Raw genomic sequence first — 12220 nt, forward strand, 5'->3', positions numbered from 1 at the left:
GCATGTCACTATTGTAGACACCTAAATTTGATTACACTGCTTTAGTAATCCTATTTAGTTATCTGTAAAGGCATCATTAATTAAATTTTTATTTAATTAATCCTTTGCCATCCCTAGTTGATTAATTTAATTAATCATCTATAGTCCTAATTGATAAATCAAATAACCTATTATTTATCAATTAAATCCTATTATTCTATCTAATTCCAAAAATCCTCATTTATTAAATAAATCTATTTGATAAATAAAATCTTCAAATCTAAAAACCCCTAACCTATCTCTAATCCTCCATTTAGCCTAATCCACCCCATCCACCCATACTAACCAAGCTTAGCCACTAACTCACCCACCCTTATTAATGCCATCCACTTGCACATCTCTAACATCCCTAATCTAATCCTAAACCCAAGCCTAATCCACTCCCTAATGTTGTCACATTCCCTAAATAAGTTTAAGACTTTCCTAAACCAAATCAAAGTCTCCCCTCAAAAATCCCAACCACCAAGTCATGAGTGCTCTTACAAACCATAAAAGACTCTTACAAGCTCACTCATGACTCTTACATCCATCTTCCACACTCTTCCCTCTTCCGCACTCATTCCTCTTACATCCCTCTTACATACTCAACCCCACTCATCATGCCTTTAACCAACCCTTTACCCTACCCTCTCACACTCATCCTCCTTGTGACAAGTGTCACCTTTCCATTGGTGCTAAACAAGCACAATCCATGCGCTCTCCTTTGAGTGCATCCTAGCCCTCCTTAAGCCTTCATCCATCCTTGCATCTAAACCCTCCATCCCTCTACCCCTTAGCCTATAAATTGAATCCCATCCCAAGCCATTTCATCACAATCTTGGAGCTAAAGTTATAATGCCCTTTTGAGAGCCAAAAGCCATCAACCATACCCTTATGATGCCAAATTGAGAGCTCACAAAGCTACCAATTTGCCATTTTTCATCTCCATTGAAGCTAGTTTTTGGGAACCTTGAGCATACATCCCAATCTTTAGACACAACTACCAAGAAAGGAGCTAAATCCCATTGGGAGAGTCCATTCATTTGGCTCACATTTCCAATTGGGGTTTCCTCTTTAGTCTCTCATTTATGTTATGGTTTATATGCTAGTTAATGCTTTTGTTTTTTAATAGATTAGTATTACTTGCTAACATACTTCTCATATACAACTATGGTATTTACCATAGGTCCACCATCCATGTTGAAATGAATAATGAAGAGTCACAAGTATTACATGTATGTTGTATATTTTCTCTCTAGGGTGATTTGGGAAAATGAGTTGAGTGATGCCCAAATCAGCCCAAAATACATCTCGAGTCATTGATCCTTGCTCATTCAATGGTAGTCGAGGCATCCCCTTTATTATATTAATACTTGCATCATCATATTAAATAATATTAATTTTTATTATATTATAATAATAACAACATTGTATTAATCCTTGTTACATATAAATTACTAATAAAAAAAACTATATAAAAATATTTTATGTTTAATTTTAAGAAATAATTTGACTTATTTGTGTTATATTTTTAAAAATTATTTTGTGATTAAATAAGAAGATATTCATAACAAATTAAATAGAAATAGGAATCTACATATTTGTGCATTGAATTTCAAACTGAACCATTTACATTAACAAAATAATTATCTTATTTTATGCTTTTTATGTTGATTAAAAAATAATTAAAGACCTAATGCAATATTGTTAAATTATTCTAATTTATATATCATACTTAAGTTTAAATTAAATCTTAAAAGTCATTGCAATATGAATAATTGAATGTGCATAGCTTAAAGTTTTTATATAGCATATATATTAGTTATTAGAGACTAGAGTTGACATGTGTCTTTTTTTTGGGTGCATTTATAAAAATGGTTGAGCGTTCCCCAGATATCCCCGAAAATAATCTATGGTCGTTGATCTAAGTTGATCAAATGGTGCTACTATGAGCATAGTGATTTCACACTTGATATATGTTTTCCACACATCTTCTTTTCAAGGCATTTGAAAAAGCTAGTTGGTTGTTGTCGAATTCGACCAGAAAAACATTTGGAGCCATTGATATTTGTTCATCCAATGGTAATTGCAGTATCACCTTTATAATATTACTAACATAGCTCTTCAATATATAAGAATATTTATAATTTTAAAAATAAAATAGCTTTTCAATGATACTTTTAATTTGATTGTAAAAGTAACTATCAATTTTGTTCCATATATTCTATTATTCTGTACTGATGAAATCGAACACTGAAGTAAGTGATTTATGAATAAAATAATTTGTTAAATGTTAAACCTCAATATGTTAATTTTAATTCGATGTTTAATATTATATTTTATTTCTTAACAATTTAGTAGAAAAATTCAAAATTGCCAAAATGTTGCATAAGTAAGCATAACAATAAAATACAATTTTATATGGAACTCCAAAAACTTCATTGATATTCCTTGAAAATTACAATAAGAGGAAGACACATGTACAATGATCGTAATTTGATTAAACAAAATAGAAATTGAAACCTGACAACAGGGGATAAGTTGAAAACCCTAGTACTATTGTACTAGTATTTGTAGAAAGCATGAGACCCTACTAAGGCTATGAATTCTTCTATCCATGGGTTGCCTTGTCCCATTTCATCTAGATTATACAAATTTTAGAGAAAACCAAGCCAATTCGTGCCCATTTCTTATAGTACTTCAACTGCTTAATAATCAGACCCAACAGAAATGGTTGCAAGGCCACATTCTAGTCAGGTTCGAGAAGCTTGTAGATTTCACCCACCCAAGTGATCCCCACCACTAATATTGCATGAGCAACAATGTCAATGTCATCACCCAGGTATTTTTCTTTAAAAGTCTTCCTAAGTAGTTGTAAAATATCAACCTATCTTCTCTGACGTTAAGCAAAGACACTAGAAAATGAGACATAATGTCTGTGTTGACATGGTACATATTCTCATTCTCTAAAAACTCATGCTCCAGAACCATTTTATCAACATGAATAATAAAATGCATAGCGGGAACAACCTCATTGCAAATTGATAAGAGGTTTTCATTACAAATTTCAACTAAAAGGGCCTTTTGTTCCTCTTCCAATTTGCATGTTAGGCAAATTGGAGTGTCCATCTTGAGTACTAAGCAATGACTACCAGTCTACCACACCATGTAAACCAAAACAAAATTTAACGAGCACTAAAATTATACCTATCACTTCACTATTGACTACCAAAAATGAGATGAGAAATGACGAAAGAAGATCAATTGCCTATAAATAAGCTGAGTGGTTGAATGATGGTCCCTACACATTTGTCCATTCGACTTCCAGTTTAATTGTTTTAAATGATTAAATCTTTGCAAATCTTCAACATAAATGCAAGTTTGTGCCGAAAAAGTTGTAATGCATGTGAAGCCAATAGAAGAGGGAATTCCACTAACAGTGACAAGGCATCTATTTACTGTCCACTACAAGTGGTATAGGGTGGAAGGCAACATGTCACCATTCCAAAGACTTGAACAAGGTTGAGGCTTCATTCGAGATGTTTGGCCTTAAATAAAACTTTAATTGTCGATATATAATCATTGGACGATAGTATGTAGATGGATGTTATCGGTTACACACATATGTTGGAGATGTGACATGTTATTAGAAAAAATTCCCAAAAATCCATTACTTCATACATCAATTCCTGCTTGCATGCAGCATGTTTAGCGTGTACTATGTACTACTACTGACCAATAAGTACTTACTAGAAAATGAAAATATGATTCTGGACAAATTTGGAAAGTAATAATAAAATACATCATTAGATTACTGTAAAATAACTAGAGCCCAAAAGAAAACACCATGCCACTAAAATATCAAATATCAACAAAGTGGTCTACTTTGCATTATATCCTATGTATCCTTTTTACATTTCATCTTCATATATATATATATATATATATATATATATATAGTATACCAAAAACGGTTGTGATTTCCCTCAAAAAGGGAAGTGACAAGCTCTGAACCGTTATATTTCAAATTCATACAGTTTTAATCATATGTTTTACAAAATAAGCCCTAACTAAAGTGACAATTCTTCATGTAACATTTCTTTTATCCTTCAAAACATCCCAAAAGCATTGAATTTCCAATTTTTTTGTTCTACCACATTTTCAATTTGTTCTTCAAAATTAGCAGGGTCAAGTTCATTTCAACAAACATTACTCAGAGTTTTGCCTTTTGTTGCTCCTTTCTGAGCTCTTTGATGGTGTCCTTGGGATTGGTAGAGAGAACCTGCGAAGCTACAGTAAGCCCAGTAGTAAGATCACTTTGTTCCTCATCCTCCTCCATAGTCAAATTTGGGTTGACAATAGGGCTTGGATTTTCATTCAACGATCCCTCTTCCACAAGCAGTCCCATTTTTGGAAACCAACTACATTTTCGATAATGGAAACCACTGAGTAGGATGCCTATAATTTAAAGAATGTTTTTTCAACCAGATTCCACTCTACCATAAATGCAATAAGACATTCCACATATGTGTCATTTTGTAGAAACCTTACTTTATTATCACTCTTTGATTTAATACTAAGCGTAATCTTTTGATAATTTGACAACTAATTTGGAAAATATATGATTAATTTCTAGTCATTGATTTATTGAGTAATCATGTTATTTTCTAGCACATTTGCCAACACATTATATATGTTTTTTCATTAGATTGGAAAAATTGCCTAATCAAATATATATTTTTCCAATAAACGAGAAAATCAACTAATATGATATATCTTTTTTCCAATAAATGAGAAAAATCGTCTAATACAATATATTATTTCCCAATAAATAGAAAAAAATGCCTTATACTATATATATATATATATATATATATATATATATATATATATATATATATATATATATATATATAGGCACAAAATCGCCCTGATCTTATGAAATTTTGTAATGGTCAAAGAAAAATTGCATCTAACACTAAACTTTTCCTGACGTCAAAAATATTGCCAACAGAAATCCCCCCCCCCCAAAAAAAAAAAACTAATGTTGGATTCGCCATGAAAAATATATTCTTTTTAGGGAGGGGAATTCTTAAAGTTATCCCTAATGCCAAGGCACATTGCATCCATTCCTTTTATATGCAATTACAATTCAAGAACAATTTCATGTAGTTCCACTTTCCATGTCATGACACGCTACATCTCATTCTCCACATGCAATAACATGTAATCTCACCCTCCATCCACAATTACATGTAAGTTCACTCTCGATTCCCACTTACACACATTTCCATCTTTCGAACCTAAATGCATGCTCATTTTACATATAATTCACTTTACGTGTAATGACATCCAAAGTACCCATTCTTTTATTGAGGGCCACACTTTTAAAGCTAAAAGTTGTCATTTGCATGCATTCCCATGGGCCCAACCTTCATTCCTTAAGGCATCTTATAAGAACTCATCTTTAACCCTTCATTTCTCACATGCAAGCCATCCTTCCAAGTCTTATTTTATCCCTCTGCGTGTACTTTCCATATCACATCCAATTCATTACATATGTTCTTTGAATATCTAATCAATACTCCACATATATTATTCCTTAGAGATCCAATTTTCCAATATTCCTATGGAGTTAGAATACATATCTTCCAATGATGGATTCAATCCCATTGAAACTTTCTTGTTGCAACAAGTCAAGATATTCTAGGATTTCTATAAAGAGTAAAGACATCAAGTAAAGAAGGTGTACTTCAAATAAAAAAAGTGGTAATTCATTTGGTCTCCATTTTCCCAATGGTTGTTTGAGAACCTGAGTTCGTGTGGGAATGCACCAAGCACTTTGTTTCAAAAAAAATTAAAAATTGCATATGTTTGTTAGAAAGTTGTTCCAAGTTTACCTCTGGACATCATTGAGAAGGTCTTCAAAGTGTCAGAAAATCTAGAATGTCCAAGTTTGACAAGATAATTCACAACTTGGAATGAGGAAAAGCTTGATCATATCGAGTTTTTAAATCACAACTAGAAACTCAGCATGGTGAATGCAATGACGTAAAATATAGGAATCCTCGATCCCATGATCATCATCAAGTACAAGGCCTTTACCGACAATCCACAGGATTGATTCATTCAAAATCAATAGCCCAATACTTTCTTCTTCTTCTTCTTCTTTCATGTTTGAAGTTGGAAAGGATGTATTGTATGAAATAATGTAATTACATGAAATTGTCTAATGACATGTAATCCAATAATTTTTCTCACCTAGTTTTATTGGGTCAAAGTCGATTGAGTTGATCCCACTTTTTTCTCATTTTTCTCAACTCCTTTGCCTATATAAAGGAGTTCCCTCTCATTGTTAAAATCATCTTTTGTTGTATGCAAGAAAGCTTTGTCAGACTTGTGCTAGCATAAGTGATAGAGAAAATTAGAAGCTTTGACTATAATTTGTGCCTATTATTTTTGATTCATGTTATTATTGTGTGTTTAATAATATAGCATAGTGATTTAAGAAGCAATCGAATCCAAAGCTTTGACTTAGAGCAGTTGAGGCAATATATAGAGTAGGAGCTTTGACTGTAGCTTGTATTACCATCTCAAATTCACAAAAAATAGTTAGATTTCCCTACTTTTGGAAGTCTTTATGCCCCAATGGTAGAGGTTATTCTTATAGAATAGGTTAAAACAAGACTTAGAGCCAAACTGGTACACTTTCAGCTAGCATTTGAGTTAGTGTTGGTTTATTGGTATTACTATTTACAACTTTAGATAGAAGTCTAGTTTGAAGTTTCATCTTGCCCATTATTCACTTCGCACATAAGTGGATTCTTTCCTGAAAGCTAAGAGGAAAGAATATTGGTAACACCCCATACAAAATCTCTTTACTTCTTGCTTATCTTGAGTTAATCCAAGGAACGGTGAGAAGGGGAAGCCTTCCCTTTTAAGGTAGATGCGACTATGTCTCACATGTTGTGGCTGGTCATCTTATTTTGCAACTGGATTTTACCCAAAACTATCAGTTGCAAAATATCCACCCAACAATGAACATTCACTATGTATTATCTATTCATGATTCTTCTCTATTTGGGTAACCACAACTTTCTCTTCAATCATAAGGGTTTCATCCTTAATAGAAATGAAGACAATTTATTCCTTACTCTCTTCATATGCATCACTAGGAACATTGTCACTAGAAACAGAGTAATATTTCTTCTAATACCTAGGCTTAAACTTCCTTGTTCTACATTTAGGAACTCTCTTCAAACATCTACATCAAAAATGACAAATCTTATTAAATGAAAAATATTTGAAAGGCATTTTTCCTATATACTTACCTTTACCTCTCAGTAACCTTTTTGAAATCAAAGCTTCCAATTATTCTTGCTTCCTTTCATCTTCTTCAATTTCTTATCATTCCTTGGCATATCTAACAAATCTTGCAGAACTAGAGAAACATGTAGAACTATTGTAATCAATCTTATTCTTTCCTTCAAAATAATAGCTTTAAATTTCAATTCCACTTTAGGTAAAGCATCTCTAAATTTATTCATTTCAAAAGAAGAGAACTTACCAGCTAGTGTTCCTCTTGTCACACCCTAAATTGTTCTTATCTCCTTATAGGAGAAACCTTACTATCATAGAAAGATAGAAAGAACTTGAGAATGTTTGACACAATTTCTTCTTCAGTAATGATCCCTCTAGTAGCTATAATTTCACAAACAACTTATGTTATCTTCTATACATATGTCTTGATATTCTCAACTTCACTTATCCTTAGATTCCAACTTTCCTTTTAGACTTTGTAACCTTGCTTGTTGCACATAATTGTCAACTTCATAAAGTGACTTAAATTTTATCCAAATCTCACGAATAGTCTTATGTTCCATTACATTAGTATATTCAGTATTAGCTAGGGCATTGTGCATAGATTCCTTCTCAATCATGTTACAATAAAAATTTCTTCATCTAGGATTCATCTGCATTCTTAAGATCTGGAATCCAATAAGGGTCCTTTGTAATATTTTGATGTTATATACCCATGAAAATCAATTGTGTAATTATCCTTCCTTTTTATAGTTCAAAGTTAATTCCATCAAACTTTGGACTATCCTCTTAAAGGAAATTATAGATCTCCTCAAGCAGTTTTGCTTCAAAAAGAGGACATAGATCTTTGATACCAATCATTAGGCATAAGAATGCACCACACACAAATAAGATGAGGGTGAATCAATTGTGATTGAATTAAAAAATTAAATCATCCACAACTTAGAAAATTCCACCATAACACAAAACACTAGTATTATATTCTCATGGAAAACCTAGTTAAGATAAAAAAACAATAGGAATCAAACCCACAAGATGATGTAATAACACATATAAAACCTTGTTAAAAGTACAATGAGAAATGCACATGCATTCAAGCACTCACTAGGAGATCAATTCTTTATTACAACATGGGCAACAACCCTGGGTGGACAATAATCTAAATGCAATAGGGGAACAACCCATAGAGTGAACAACAATTCACTCTGGACAACGATCCACTAAAATGAACTAACTAAAAGCGTTAACTATGGAAATATAGTTCCTTTGGAGCTCAACATTAGAATCCACTTATACCTCTTCTTAATCAACTATGGTTCCTTATATGATCCAACTTCACATCATATCATCCTCTTACACATTCACATCTGTCTATAAATATTTATATATGCATCGAATTCACAAATGAATTCATTCTCTTACACATGTCTCAAACCCATATTAGGTCTGTAGAAGTTGTGAAAACCAACTTCACAGATTGCCAAGATCACCTGCATGCAAATAACCTGTTGAAGAGAAACTGAAAAAGAAGGAAAAAGCAGAGCTTGAAAGAACTCAACAAGATGAGAGAAAAACAGTATTCCCAGATTGATTGAATGAATGCTAGAAAAAAGAATTACAAGAGTTTAACCTTAAAGGTGAACGAAAGCCCTAAAGCCTAAAAAAGCTAGGCTGCACAATATAATTAATAAAATATTAATTATATGCACCTACAAGATAGCTTAAGCAAACTAGAGTAATAGGCAACTTATTTAATTAAATCAAAGTGATTTAATTAATAAGTATAAACAATTAATTACTCTAACACCCCCCCCTTAAGCGAAGCTCGGGAGGTAAGCTAACCTAGCACAACTAAGAAAGCAGAAAAAGATGGGTCTCGGCAACAAGGCCTGATCAGGTACCAAATCACAACAAGAAAATCTTTGTAAACCGGAGACAAAGGAGAAAACCCAGTGGAAAAAACCCCTCTCCAAAAAGAGATAGCAAAATATGTTCTAGAAGATAGGAACAAAGAGAAGATCATGATGAAAACCACTAAAGCAGAAGAAGTTGCAAACTCTGTCAGAAAGAAACTTCTGATTTGAAGATCCTCTACGGAAATAGAAGGCACAAACCGAGAGTGCCTATATGGTAGGTGATCCATCTCACCGAAATGCATAGGTAGCCAACCACTGCAATCGCCTAGTATATAGGATCAAATATTGAATACATAGCTCACTCCAATGAACCATCGAACCAAGGAAGCATTAGAACCAACAATATAACCCCCCCTTAATGCAGACGGGGTGAGGTGACAGGCAACTGAAAAGATGGGCCAAAAATCTCCTACAACACAGGAACCAAACACATCGAGAGTGAGGTACAGACACTTATAAAGGCACGTGTCACCGACACTACATGAGGCAAAAAGAGGAAGAGGGCACAAAATCGGCAAACAACTATCCCCCCTCATGGCACTTTATAAAATAGTGCAAGTACAACAAACCACAATGATGAAAATGATCCCAAAACACAAGAGTGGCACTTTATCTCAGTGCATTTGCATAAAGATGCTTACAATGAATATCAACAATGATCAAAATAGGAAAAAAGATGATACAAAAGATAGTACAGCCCAAAAGAAGAGATCCCATGCTAAGAAAACAATCCTCGGATCTGAAATACCCAAGATATCCATCATAAAGCAAAAATGCCAAAAACATGATAGAAAGAGCATGGGGTAGAATCTGGAAGAAATTACATCATTTCTGAAAAGTAAACAGAACTAGCTTTCCAAAAATATCACGCTTTCAAAATACGGAGATGGGACACACAAGAAACGCTCGTCGGAGTCAAAAATAGAACTTCAAACTTCAACTGCAAAAATAGGAAGTTAAACTACATCAAAACCAAAAAACTCCTACACCACTGTCTTCGTCTCAGAACTAGCTTTTCGGTGCTTCTTTCGGATTGGAAAAAGACATCTATATGCTCAAGATATGGCCAAAAAACTGCGAGTAGGTCAAAAAGGACTTGGAGAGTGCCTGCAGGGTTGATGATGCAATGCTGATGTCATGCTGACATCAGCATTTCATGGCAAAAAAATTGACGGCCTGTGGCCCATCAATGCAAAAAAGGTGCCACGTGGCAAGATGACATCGGTAGGGTGACGTGGCAGGGTCCATGTGGTAAGGTGTCGTGTGGCGCCCGTGCCACGTGTCACACCCTAATTGGTGCTGACTATGCAAAAAATTGCCACATGGGCGTTGAGTGCAGGAGGTGGCGGGGCCGTGGAGCAACGGCGGCCGTTGGCAGTAGTGGTTGTAGTGGTAGCAGAGGCTGGCGGCGCTGCGGCCGTGATGGATGGTTGGCGGCATGGTAGTGGCCGCAAGGGCGGTGGCCGGGCCGTGGTAGCGCGGCGGCAGCAGCGGCGGTTGCGCACTGTCTAGGAGCAGGCTAGCCTCTAGTGGTGCATGGGTGGAACGTGGGTGGTCGCTGGGCGGAGCGGCCCAAAAACCCTTTTTCTTTTAAATTTTTTTATTGAAAAATTGCAATAAATGCATCCGTACGGCCTCTTAGAGGCAAACAAATTTTGCCAGACGCTACGTAAGCCAAAAAAAAAAAAAAATTATATGGATCCTGACTGTAAATGGCCTTTCGGATCTAATGGTAGTGTCCGTTTGGGCCCAAAGTGCTCTAAAAAATTGCCCTTCCTCTTGATTGAAGAAAAAACCTCAAAAAAGTTGGAGTTTCTAACTCCAAATTGCGGCTTCAAAAATCATTCAATAGAGAAGCAGCAGGGAGGCTCTGATACCATGTAGAAGTTGTGAAAACCAACTTCACAGATTGCCAAGATCACCTGCATGCAAATAACTTGTTGAAAAGAAACCGAAAAAGAAGGAAAAAGCAGAGCTTGGAAGAACTCAACAAGATGAGAGAAAAACTATATTCCCAGATTGATTGAATGAATGCTTGAAAAAAGGATTACAAGAGTTCAACCTTAAAGGTGAACGAAAGCCCTAAAGCCTAAAAAAGCTAGGTTGCACAATATAATTAATAAAATATTAATTATATGCACCTACAAGATAGCTTAAGCAAACTAGGGTAATAGGCAACTTATTTAATTAAATCAAAGTGATTTAATTAATAAGTATAAACAATTAATTACTCTAACAAGGTCAGCCTCAATATGAGATCTACTACCAAAATGAATTACATCAACCAATCTGATTTCATAAGTTTTGGCTTGAACACATATAGAATATATAACAATGTCAACTAACACATTGTCATCCAATAGATAATCATAATATCCCCAAAAAATAAATTTGATGTCATTGTCCAATGAGCAAATTGACTCTGAATCAGCAATCCTCAAGAAAATATGTAGATAGACATAAATGTACATCTTCATGAAGTATCCTAAATAATGGCCTGGAATTTTTCTTCACCAAAACTCACGAAACAAAAACCAAACCACCAGTAAAAATGATTTTTAAGAAATAATATCACTAACCAATCATTAGAAATCATGTGTCACTTTTCCAAGTTAGCTTAGAAACATGTGCAACGAAAAATATAGCATGTAGACTCACCAAACAAAATCAAATAACATTTGCAAACTCAAATTCATCAAATTGTATCTTCATTGACCCTATCTCTGTACTGACCATCTACAAGAGTATTGCTTGATAGACAATTACATTGACATCAATGAAAAAACATTAATGTCAAACATAACTAACATCAATTTCACTCTCCAACAGTCTCAACAATATCCCCCGTAATCATCATATCAACAATCCAACATTATATAGTAGATTTCCTTTGATATAATGCTTTCTTTGGGTAATCCTTTGCATAGTTTTTAGAAAATATCCTTGCATCCAATGTTTTCACTTGA

The sequence above is a fragment of the Cupressus sempervirens genome, chromosome 1 (genome assembly GCF_028749045.1).
Source record: "Cupressus sempervirens isolate cs-2001-9-10 chromosome 1, ASM2874904v1, whole genome shotgun sequence".
In the NCBI taxonomy this organism is placed as follows: Eukaryota; Viridiplantae; Streptophyta; class Pinopsida; order Cupressales; family Cupressaceae; genus Cupressus; species Cupressus sempervirens.